Source organism: Lactuca sativa, chromosome 5 (assembly GCF_002870075.4).
Source record: "Lactuca sativa cultivar Salinas chromosome 5, Lsat_Salinas_v11, whole genome shotgun sequence".
In the NCBI taxonomy this organism is placed as follows: Eukaryota; Viridiplantae; Streptophyta; class Magnoliopsida; order Asterales; family Asteraceae; genus Lactuca; species Lactuca sativa.
Genome location: NC_056627.2, coordinates 360,237,130 through 360,250,376, shown reverse-complemented (window position 1 = coordinate 360,250,376; position 13,247 = coordinate 360,237,130).

The following is a 13,247-nucleotide window of genomic DNA, read 5'->3' as shown; positions in this document are numbered from 1 at the left end:
GTGAAATTTTTTAAACAATCATAACTCATTTGTTTTAAGTCGGATGGACACGCGGTTTTCTCCAACGTTTAATTTACAATTTGTAGATGAATTTAGATGATAATTTTGTTAGTTTTGGTATTATATTCAATGAGTTACAGTCTTTCAAAGTTGAGCTATCAAAGCTGAAAAATTTCTGCTTTTCAGCAAGAGTTTTAAAATATTGTAATATGTGAAATTCTTTAAGCAACCATAACTCATTCTTTTTAAGTCGGATTGACCTAAGGTTTTTTCCAACATTTAGTTTACAATTTGTAGATTAATTTAGATTATAATTTTTTTGATTTTGGTATTATATTTAATGAGTTACAATCCTTGAACGTTGAAATATTTAAGCTTTTTAGCTATTATTTTAGACTATAATTCTGAATTTTATGTATCTTTGACAGATAAATCATATAAAAGAGATCTCGGTAGTGTTAGATTAGTGTTTAAGTCCATAACTATTTTGGTATGTACTTGACCCGATGGTGCATGGTCCTTTTGGGTTGCCTTCACCAAAGCAACTTGATAGGATGAATTACGGAGAGAAAGGATTAAATATGATTTATTAATATATTATGAGAATAATATATTAAAGGAGAAATCATATTGTTTAATTAATATTAGTCAAGAATTAATAAGAATTAAGTTTGTGGCTAAAAGAGATTGATTAAACTTAAGGGACTAGAATTGTAATTATAAGATAATTGCAATTGGGCCATGGATTGCCTTATATTATAAGGTTGGACGAATTCTATGGGGAAACCCATTAGAAATCGTCCAAGGCCTTTAAGGAAAGGAGTCCATGGGTTGCTTAGGGCTTAAGCATCCAAATTAGGGTTTCCTTGTTAGATAACCCTAATAGCCTCACTATATATAGAACCCTTATGCACCAAAAACGTGGTGAACTTGTTCTCTAGGGTTTCCACACGTTTTTGGGCAGCCTCCTTCTCTCCTCCTCTTCATCCTCTTGCTCTTGGTGTTTGTGAACCATTAAAGGAGGGACATTTATGACTCTAAGCTTTCTAAATTCAATACAAGAAGGATTTGAGATTGTTATTGCTACATAACAATCAAGGTATGATCTAAACCCTTATTTGTATGTTATATTGATTATCATATTCTAGATCTAGGGTTTATAGTCTTGGATGAATTGCATGTACAATAGAGAAACCTAGATCCAAGCATTAGGGTTTGTATGAGCACATAAGATGTTCTTATAGCTAAAACCCATCAGTGGTATCAGAGCCTTGATTGGTTTCTATTGTATTGATGCATTATGTAGCTGAAAATCGTATTCTGGCTTTCTGTTTGACCTGACTCGGCGAGTCAGCCCTACTCGGCGAGTTCCAAAGTGTGACTCGGCGAGTCGGAGCGTCAGACAGAGGAAACTTCGGATTTTGTTGCTGTTTTGCTTAAGGATAATTACCATATTCGTTTTAAACCTATAAAATACGAATTTTATTGTTTCTTAAAGAATATCCTTGCCAAAACACAAGGTAATTACCAATTGATTAGATAATAACTTCCTTATATGATAAAGATTGGATCATTTGTATTAATTGGGTAACTTATTTTGCAAGAAATTGAAAATTAGGTCAAATATAGATAATGATGAAATTAATTGTTTAATTTATATTATTTGTTATTTGATCTTTGTGTTATGAAAAGTTTCAATTTTTCCCCTCACGGTTTTATAGTTTAAATTTAAACTCAAAAGTTTAGTTTTGAAATTTAAATAGTTGAAACCCTAATGCTTTGAAATGTTTCAAAACTTGTCCTCAAGTTTTGGAATTTAAAAGTTGATTAAAAGGTTTAATTTAGGAATGTTAAATTCTAAAACCCTAGTATTGTTTTGAAAAGTTCAAATCACACCTTATGGTTTTATTAATTAATTAAGGTGTATAATTAAAAGAGGTTTAATAAATCCATAAAAGTTTAGGTTTACAATTTAATTGAATTAAAAGTATAATTGTTAAATTTGACCTCCTAGTATTTTAAAAGTGTAAAATACACCCTATACTATATATACCATTAAAAGTCTAACATTATATATATGTATGAGTAAAAGTCAGTCTTACCGTTAGTAGGCCTCATTCACGAAGCTGGTCTATAAGGGGTGTTTAAGGAAATTGCCTATAAAATGGCGATTGAATGGGTATCCACTCTTACCCACCGCACTCTTGACTAGTGGAGGGTCGTTAGCCGAACGGGTAGGATAGGACAAAAACCTTCCATTATAAGTATAATGAAGTACAAAAGTAACTAAATGTTTTACAAATTCCCAATCTTAGTTACTTAGGCAAAGTGAATTGATGCAATTCCCTGAAATTACACTTTGTGCCCTTGTGAATACGTTAGTGGAGCGTGTGTGGTTAACCGGCACACTAAATGGTTCTAAGCAAAGGTAGCAAAGGGTGACTCAATGTTTGTCATAGTTCGGTGGAGCGTGTGTGATTTACAGGCACATCGAATAGGTGACTGTAACATGTGAGGGCACCATGTAAGTTTACATGGTTATTCACACCCGCTTTGTGATCCTCGGCATCCCAGTCACAAACTAGAAGGGCATATCGAGATTTAAACATGCCATTGAAATGTTCAATGAATCTCAAAGGATCTAGGAGTTTTCATAGATTTAAAACTTAAATTTCTTTTTCGTTTTTCATGGTGGAAATTAGTGAATCGTCATTCACTTACCTTCAAATATTCTGCAACTAGATTACGGCATCCCTTTTCTAGGTTGTAGCGTATTGTGTTGGGTCCTAGCCTTAATATCTCATTTGGGTGATTTATTAAGGACTCAACCAATCAACTAACTTGAATTTGTTTTCTTCCGTTTTGTAGATGTCAAAGTATGACAACTATGGTCTTCCCAAATCCCATGGAACAAGCATTCCGCATGAAGATGATATTCCACGATTCGATCAAGGAACAAGAGATCATGCTTCTCTTCCTCCACCTCCTCCAATTATTCTCCCTAACCCACAAGTTCGAAGGCTTTAAAAGTTCAAGCTTGCTCAAGCCCTTTTGGCAAGTAAACATAAAGAAGGAAAGTCGGTGTGTGCACACATCCTAGGGATGAAGTCACACATTGATAGGTTAAGAATGTTGGGATCCGTTGTCTGTGAGGAGATGGCTGTTGACTGGGTTCTTCAGTCACTTCCTAACTCGTATAGTGAGTTCGTAAGAGAGTACTATATGATGAACCACAACGTGACCCTTATAGATCTCACTTATATGCTTATTGCTGCTGAATCAGCAATGGTTTGGCGCAATGGAAAAGCAAAGTTGATTGGTGAATCTGCCTTCAAGACCTCTATGGATATAGACAATGGCAACGAAAGACATGCTATGATCAAAAAGTTTGATCATAAGAGAAAGGCAATGTCAGAAGTAATTCCATGTTTTGTTCCAAAAGAGATAATTTGCTTTTATTACCAAGAGAAGGGGCATTGGAGACGAAGCTGCCCTATTTACCTAAGAGATCTAAGAGATGGGAGAGTCAAAACGTATGGCTCTGCTTTAGGTAAAATCCATTGACTAACTCTTTTAAGCTTCTATTCTAGATTCTTAATACATAATGTGATGAGATTACAATTGATGTTTTGTAGGATCGAAGAAAAGAAAGGAAGCTTAAGGGAAGAACTGAGCAGAATCTAACCGTGAAGGAATGGATTTCGATCGCATTACTTGAAGATTAGATTCTTAAGCTACTACTTAGAGCTAGAATTAGAAATATGTATTAGCATAGTTTTTCAATGAATTGCATTGTAAGGACAAATTTTTTCGCAATAAAATAAATTTTGATTTTATATTATTTATTTATCCTTGCAATGGCATGCATGAAAATTGATGTTTGAGGGTTTCTAATATTAGAAATAATGGATTTGATTCTTAATTATGTTGTTTATGGAAATGTCAAGAATTTACCAAATAGGGAGAGTTTCTCATCGTCCAAGTTTCAATTGGACAGAAACTTGGAATCATGCAACTTGGTTGCACGATGAATGAGAAATTTCATATTTGGAAATTAGACTAATTCATTGACAAAGTGTCAAGTGAAGGACTAGAAGATCGAGTACACAAAGTTGCGTGTTGATCAAGTCCACCATAAGAGTAACAAAGATATTCGTCATGATTTACTAAAGGTTTAGTAAATATGATTATACTTATAAGATTAAGTGTAATTCTGAATTGATTGAAAAAGTTTACATCAATAGAAGAACGAATAAGAAGAATCAAGTAGGCAAAAAAAAATAAAAGTTTCTCCATTCTAAGAAGAAGGGAGAGTACGTTTTATGCTTTATGATAGGTCTTAATGATTAAGAACCATATCTCAATTGATCCTCTAAGTGAGTCTTGGTACAATTGTATGTCTAAGAAGAGGAATCAAGAATTGAAGAAATGGTTAAATCAAGAAGTCAATCATACTTCGTTCCAAAACAAGTCTTAGAGTTAAGATTGTGACATTGAGTGATAAGTATATAACATTCATCAAATGTGGAAAGTTGTGATGTCTTGGATAAGACAAAGACCAACTAGGACCAATTTATGAAGTGTTTTGATAAAAACTACACTAACTCTTGAATATTTGTTTGTCAAGAAATGGTTATTGACAAGAGAATCTTATATGTCAAGGAGTCAGTGGGAGTCTTAATGATCTTGAAAGGTTTCGGTATCCCTTTCCATGATTCGAATTGTGAGATTTGGTAATTGGTCTGAATTGTTTAGACACACATATGAACTATCTAAGGCAAAGGTGTATAAATTTAAGAAGCCTTGATAAAAGATTATCAAAGCATTGGGTATTAGAAACATGAACTTAAGAAATTCAATAAGTATTGTTTTTCTGGAAGTTAAGCTGGTTTCTGAATACATGTCAAAGCTAGTGGGAGCATAAGTGTTATGTTTATAATAATCATCATGATAGTGGGAGCATAAATTTTATGATTATATGATTATTATGGAAAGTATTGCAAGTTAGCAATATTAATTATAGAAAACAAGAGTTATACTTTGCAAAGTTGTAAGGGTTAAAAAGTTGTTTTGCTATAACTAAAGGAGAGAATATTATGCTTCATTTCAAATTTAAAGGTTTAGGTTGTGAAATGTTAATAAATTTAGTCAAGGATACATAGTGTGTTCTCAAATTTCGATTATGATTACGACATTCCTCTTCATAGTTCGAATTTTGAGAACGTAGCACATAAAATATTATGGCAGAAGATTGATAAAGTATCGAATCTTCATGTAAGACATTATGCATCGTGTCCCATACGCTTCGGATATAGGATTGATTACAAATGCTATAATATTTGACCATTCTAAAATTTTCCAAATGTCTAGCGCATTTAGAGGGGAAAAGGAGAAGAATCGGTTTTGACTAAGATAATTAAACAACTATCAAAGGACAATCCAAAGTTCACCGAGGATTGGTCGCTTGTGAGTAGTTGGAAGTATAGTATTGGATGGACCAAATTGACATTATTATGAATAGATAAGATTCTATTAAGTATGAGTTGTCATATGGAAAATATGGAAACGTGTCCATATTGGGAATTGAATATTAAAAAGAATCAATGTCTAGATTAGAAATTTTATGCAAAAGGATGTTCAAAGGAATGTACTTTGAGTGAGAGACATCACATCTAAGGAATTGTCTTATAGCAATCTCCGATAGAGGACTTTGTAATATCATTGGCAATAGTCATTGTGACTTTTGTGCTATGACATTACAAAAGGATCATTGCATAAAATGTTAGAATCTAGCATATTCCATAAGTGACAAGAATTTGATATTCTTTCACTTGTGAAAAGGATTGGGAGTTGTGAAATGAGTATGATTGGAAATGTGTTCATTTGATCTATTTCACAGAGTAAGAACCATAGGTAAACATTGTGTGCATGCTAAGAGCATGGGACAAGTGTAGTAATAATTCAAGTAAGAAGTTGATTACCCGAAACAACAAATAATGAGTAATCGATATGGTGATAAATAAAAGGTGTTTTATTTATGCTCAAAGGTTTGAGGTCATATGGGATTAGTATTATTCTTGTGTTTCACTTTGCATGTTTTGACTTCCTGAATAATTTAATTGGTTTAGAGCAGTCAAGTTATTCGAACGGGCCACAGTCGTTCATATGTTGGAAGTAGGTATGAATAAAGACTGTCGTGAATTGGTGTGTGGATTGCCTAAAGAGTATTAGACATAAGCAAATGTTTGCTGCAACGTTCATGAGTGCTTATGAATATGATTTGAGCATTGGATTAAACCCATGCTCACTTGGATCACTCCATGAATTGTATCACGAGTGATTGGTGAGACGATAATATCTTATATTCTTGAAACCGAGATGTGTGAGTTGTATATTGAAAATCGGTTGCACATTGATAATATGTAAACGCACCAGTAACTTGGTGTCATAAAACATATTGTTGTGTGTGATTCGGTGAGTGAGTGCAAGCGAGCATTGAATCAAAGTTTATCCATTCCTTTTATCCAAAGTAGGATAAAAGCGATATCTTTGGGCCCATCGATGATTTAGTGATGACAAATGTTAATGCTCGGCCGGGCTAGGGCTAATTTGATTTGTTCAATTACTCAGTCATCATAAATCAGAAGTCGAGAAATAGTACAGAGAGAATGATTAGAAATCATGTCTCATACGATATCTAGAATGAAGGAATATATGAACCCTTATCTAAAGGACACGCATATCTGATAGGATCAGAGTTGACAGCGGCTTTGGAAAGCTACGATTGCAGATTAGGATCTGAAGTCATACGCATAATAGTTATTAGACTTATCCAAGTGGGAGACTGTTGGATTAGTGTCTAAGTCCATAACTATTTTGGTATGTACTTGACCCGATGGTGCATGGTCGTTTTGGGTTGCCTTCACCAAAGCAACTTGATAGGATGAATTATGGAGAGAAAGGATTAAATATGATTTATTAATATATTATGAGAATAATATATTAAAGGAGAAATCATATTGTTTAATTAATATTAGTCAAGAATTAATAAGAATTAAGTTTGTGGCTAAAAGAGATTGATTAAACTTAAGGGACTAGAATTGTAATTATAAGATAATTGCAATTGGGCCATGGATTGCCTTATATTATAAGGTTGGACGAATTCTATGTGGAAACCCATTGGAAATCGTCCAAGGCCTTTAAGGAAAGGAGTCCATGGGTTGCTTAGGGCTTCTTGTTAGATAACCTTAATAACCTCATTATATATAGAACCCTTATGATCCAAAAACGTGGTGAACTTGTTCTCTAGGGTTTCCACACGTTTTTGGGCAGCCTCCTTCTCTCCTCCTCTTCATCCTCTTGCTCTTGGTGTTTGTGAACCATTAGAGGAGTGACATTTGTGACTCTAAGCTTTCTAAAGTCAATACAAGAAGGATTTGAGATTGTTATTGCTACATAACAATCAAGGTATGATATAAACCCTTATTTGTATGTTATATTGATTATCATATTCTAGATCTAGGGTTTATAGTCTTGGATGAATTGCATGTACAATAGAGAAACCTAGATCCAAGCATTAGGGTTTATATGAGCACATAAGATGTTCTTATAGCTAAAACCCATCAGGTAGAGTACCGAAAAATTATGACTTTGAAATTGTAACCAAAATGGTGAAGTTCTTTGAAAAATTCAAGACAAAAACAGAGCTTGTTTCAGCTACATCAAAACCTTTGGTAAATATTTTTATCTGCGAAGTCTTAGATGTGGACATACATCTAAGAAAGCGGTGAACCAAACCAATGTTTCTCAAAATGGTAAAAGACATGAAGACGAAATACGAAAAGTATTGGGTTGCATACAAAAAGATGAACGATTTTATGTACTTTGCGGTTTTACCTGATACTACCACCAAATCACCTTTTTTTGTTACATGCATTTAAAAAATGATAGGTTACATGGAACTGTCATTGACCCCCGCAGGGATAGAAATAAAAGCATGTCAAATGGTTTGAGAGGTTGAGAATAGGATGAAGAATTTATTTATGACCTACTTGGAACGATTTGACAACGGTTGATCATATCAACAAGAAGCGAGTCAAATAGTCATTGATGTTGATAATTATAACGATTTTTTCAGCGATTTTCTTTGTACAGGAGGTAGCAACTCGGATCCAAGAGATAACGAGTTAAAAACTTATTTGAAAGAGAATATAGTTAATTATAAGAAAAAAATTTCAATTCTCGGGTGGTGGAGAGTAAACGCGATTAGGTTCCTGATATTTTTTCGGATGACGAAAGGTGATTACTTTTTTTTTTTACTCTTTCATAGTTTTCTTTATAAATTAATGTTGTTACAATTTAATTTTGTTGTTAGTGTGGCGTCCGAGTCCGCGTTTAGCACATGTGGTAGAGTTGTAGGTGAGTATCAGACTAGTTTATCGACATTATTAGTTGAAGCTTTCTTATGCACCCAAGATTGGGTGAGAAATTCTACAAATCCGATAATTGACAACGTTGATGACATCTTGAACGATGATGATATAGCTTTGGGTAAAAAAGTTACAATCTTTGCTCTTTTTTATACAATTATTACTTTTTATTTAATACTAATAGCATTTTCATTTGTGTTTATGTAGAGATTGCACAAGCTTTAAATATGTTAGATATGGATGAAAATGATATGGGGAAGAGGCCAATGGAAGATTAGATTATGAGTTTATGAAGTTTGTTAGTTTGATTGATTTTAAAGTTTAAACTATGATTTTGGCATTACTGTAATACTTTTGTATGTTTGTCTTAAGATTGTTAACTTTTTTTGGTGAACTTGATTTATATGTCAGTTGCTTTTATTTGGAAAATTAATTTTGCAAGTTATAATATTATACATCAAGGTAGATTAGTTATGCATGAAACGGAAATGTAATCATTTTTACAAGTTGTATCGTATCAAACCCAACAACATATTCGTTTTAACGAGTTCTATCAAACCCAACAACATATTCGTTTTAACGAGTTCTATCAAACCTAAAAACTTATTTTAACGACTTGTACTCTATGCAATTAAAGTTGTACCGGTCCAACTGTGACCATAAACCGAAAAAACTGGACTTGGACCTGGACCCGGGAAGTCTCATCCGGTCCGGTCCACGGTCCACAATATTCTCTAAAACCGGTCTTGTTCGGTTCGGTTTGATCCGGTCCAAATGTTCACCCTAGTTAAGCATGTATTCCCCCTGAAAACATTTTAAAACACTAAAATAGAGGTTGTGAACTCACTCTAAGGTTTTGAAACCGCTGATGTAGGGTAGAGACGAGCTCAGAACTCTGGGGACCACTCCACAAGGCAACACACGAACCAGAGAGAGAGAGAGAGATGAGTGTTTTGAAGGTGTGTTATGTTGAATGGCACAACCCTTTATTTATAGTCGAGTTTTGGGTGTACGCGTCGCGAATCTCATAAGCAAGATGTGCATTTGAACACCGTGGCTCCACAAGAAGTTGCCACGTGTCCCCTCCCTACTCAACCATATCTCTCGCAATCTGATCGAATCTGGTGTCAGGTGCATGGCGTGTGATGGCACGCACTTGACGCACAAGTAAACATTTTTCTAAAATCATTACTTCCTCGTGTGTGCTCCAACTAGACCCTCTCAAGAGGTACTACAACTTTCCTTTTGGTTGTTTTGACCGGTATTGACTTTCATTTTCGAGCCCAACGGGGGTAAGAATTAATGATTTTATAAAAATCGTAACTAACTCAGGGATTCCATTTACAACAAACTTTTTCCTAAAGTTTATATCTCTAGGAGTACTACAAAACTCCTTTTTTCACTTTCACTTAAAACTCAACCAATCTCTAAGTACTATTTCAGTGTAATTAATCTTAAATACGCGGTTGATTTTTATTTTTATAAAACCCATAACTCTCTCCTTCGGAAAATGTCACAAATTATTGATTGCTAATTTTTAGAGCCTAATGGATGATTTTTAGCAAATAAATGTAACAACATATCTGATTCTTTTTATCTTAAAAATCGAATATTACAATGAAACATCCCAAAAATCCAGTGTAAAAATTCATTTTTATTATTGTCAAAACACTAATGAAAACTTATCCAAACATTAAAAAGCATTTAAAATAAAACAATATTCAGATTTCATTCCCAAAGATCACATATTGCGGAAAACGTGGGTGTATGCACTGCGATCGTCTCGAGCTCTCTCATTTGAAAACCGGAGTACCTGAAACAATAAACTGAAAACCATAAGCACAAAGCTTAGTGAGTTCCCCAAATACCACATACGATACATATCCAATTAGCAATACATGTCGTACATAACCTTGAGCCATACATATCATTCGTATACCATAATCAATAAGAGTGCTATGTTCTAAGCATAGTTTTTCCATTATGCCACGAGCCGCCTCGTGGTCTTTCTTACCAGGTCGGGGGCCACAACCTTGGGTCTTACAAACAAGTGCTAGGAGCCACCTCCTGGTCTTTCATGCAAGCATCACAAAGACAACTAGCATATAAACTACACTACTTAAGTAACTACTTGCTAGAGTTCCGACTCTGGTCTTGCATATAGTGTGCCAAGAGCCGCCTCCTGGTCTTTTATAGATAATGCGAAGGGATAACCCTCGGGTCTTACAATAATACATAAGCCAAATGGGCCGGCATTGGTGCCTTCAACCCATACAACAGTTAGGAGACTTACCTCGAATGTTGAAGCTCACTGCAAGAAATCCTTAGCTGCTGCTCTAACAACTCCTCGAGCTAACAATACCAAAATATCACCCAACTAGCAATTGGGTTCCAAACCATGATCCATAATCCATACTTGGGGTAAAATTATCATTTTACCATTGGCCCAACAAGATTCATAACTAAGGCCCAAGCCCAAATCCAACAAGATCCAAAACCACAAAATCCATAAAAGCCCATTAATGGCCGAATTTTCCAAATTGGGACTAATCCCATACTGGCCTTATCCTAAGCCCATATTTTACAATTTAGATTACCTCAAACACCCCCTGGGACAACTTGGTCAAAGTTATAAGTCAAAAGTCAAAGTCAATGCTCCAAGTTGACCCAACTCACCGAGTTCCCCCATTAATCAATAGAATCGTGAAAAGTTGATCCAACTCATCGATTTCACCCATGAAATCGCCGAGTTTCCCCTTTAGACAATAGAATCGGAAAAAAAATCATTCCAACTCGCCGAGTTCACCCTTGAACTCGCCGAGTTCTTCAGTCAACAAAACCTCTTAATCTATTAAGTCACCAATCTCCAAACTAAAAGCTCCACCACTCAGATCTTAACTGAAATAATGCTTGGAAGAGTAAAGTTTCAAATACCCTTAAGATCCATTCTAATGGGTCAAAAACCCAAAAACCTAAGCTTAAGAGATTAAAAGCTTAATCATTAATCACCAAATCATCAAGACAAAGCTCATGGATGCAGATCTGGACCTTAAAGACCGAAAGGTCAAGTAAAGTTTCCAACTTTACTCTCATGAAAGGCTACAATAAGCTCAAAATCTCAAAAGAGGCCAAAAGAAGGGCTTAATGGATGCATGGATCCCTTAAGACCATAAATTTGGCACCTTTATGCCACAAGAGCTCCTAAGAACCACAGATATGAAAGAATAACTCCTTTGGGACGACCAACACCCTTATCAACCATTCAAACTTGGCTAAACCATGGAAACTAGTCCTAACAAGGAGATCTAAGCATATAATAAGCAAGGTTGAGACTTTACACCCGAAAAATTCTAGAAATGGAGCAAGGAATCGAGATCTGAAAGCTCCTTCTTGAATCTCCACCTTGCACTAAGATCCTCTTCCTTCAATAAGCTTCAAACACCCCAAAATGCACTCAAAATGAGCTCACAACACTCAAGGTGTTTAAATAGGGTGCTAAACCCCGAAATTAGGGTTTCTCAAATAACGTCCAACTCGTCGAGTTGATCCTCAAAAATGCACGTGCCGAAGACCTCCAACACGTCGAGTTTCGTTCCTTAAACTCGAAGAGTTGGCCTATAGCAAGGATGATTTATTTCCATAATTACCTTCTAGATTCTAGGCGTTACATACAATGCTTTCTATTAAATTTATTTTCCTATTATTTTCTAATGGCGATTAGTGACGAAATTTCTCAAGGTTGTTACAAACTAGGTATGTCACATGCATGATATTCTCTTTGTGATCTTAATCCTTTAGTTGTACATGATCACACTAATATTCTTTATTTTTTTAATTAATATGTTTTCTCCTAATTTTCATGGTTTACAACAATAAAAGTTATTGTTCATGCTTAAGAAGTTAAAGTCATTTTCATATTGACGTCTTAATCAACATCAACTTATAATATATACTGTACATCCAAGACCTTACAAGAAAATTTGAATATGATTTCATTTTAGTATGATCTTTCAATCTCAATCTGATCTTAAGATCACAATCTTGCAAAATATAAAATGATGTTGGATAAGACCCTAATCTTGACAATCTTGTCTTTAATGGTTAATCTATTCAAATAGTTTTTCTTTTATAAATTTAACTAATTTATCTTTATCTATCTAAATTTCTTCCACCCCATCATGTAATTAGTCATTGTATAAACAACAATCATATTTTAATACAAAAGTATAAATAAAACTATTTGAAATCATGCTAGCTTGGGCGTGGTTCCATTAGAGACACGACAATTGTGGTGCTTGCTTCCAAGAGATCCTTCAAAGGGAATTTTTTTTGTTGTTTACTATAACAAATAAAATGTATGTGACCCTAAACCTTTTCTTTAGTAATTTGGAAAATTACCTAAGGTTTTTAGGGTTCTTATTTTGACGTTCATAGTTATAGGTTCAATAATGAAAATATAGATCTTGTTTTAGGTTGGATGCACACTTAAGAGTTTTAAGTTTGTTTTGTTATGCCTATAACCCATCACCTACCTGGTTATTCCTTATTTAGATTTTGAAGTAGAATTTAGGATTGTTGAGGAATCTAAACCCTTAGGATAATAGTTCCATGAAGTATGAAATTAGACTAAGACTTAGTGTTATGTACGTCTAGGTATTTTGGAAAAAGGTGTAAGGAGAAGCTCTGCCCAATTCACGAATCACCAAACACTTTGTCAAGTGAGTGCGTAGTCCCTTTCATGAACATGATTTAATACAAGTATTAATTAAAATATTAAATATCAGCTGGAAGTCATATGTGAATTATGTGCTTATTGTC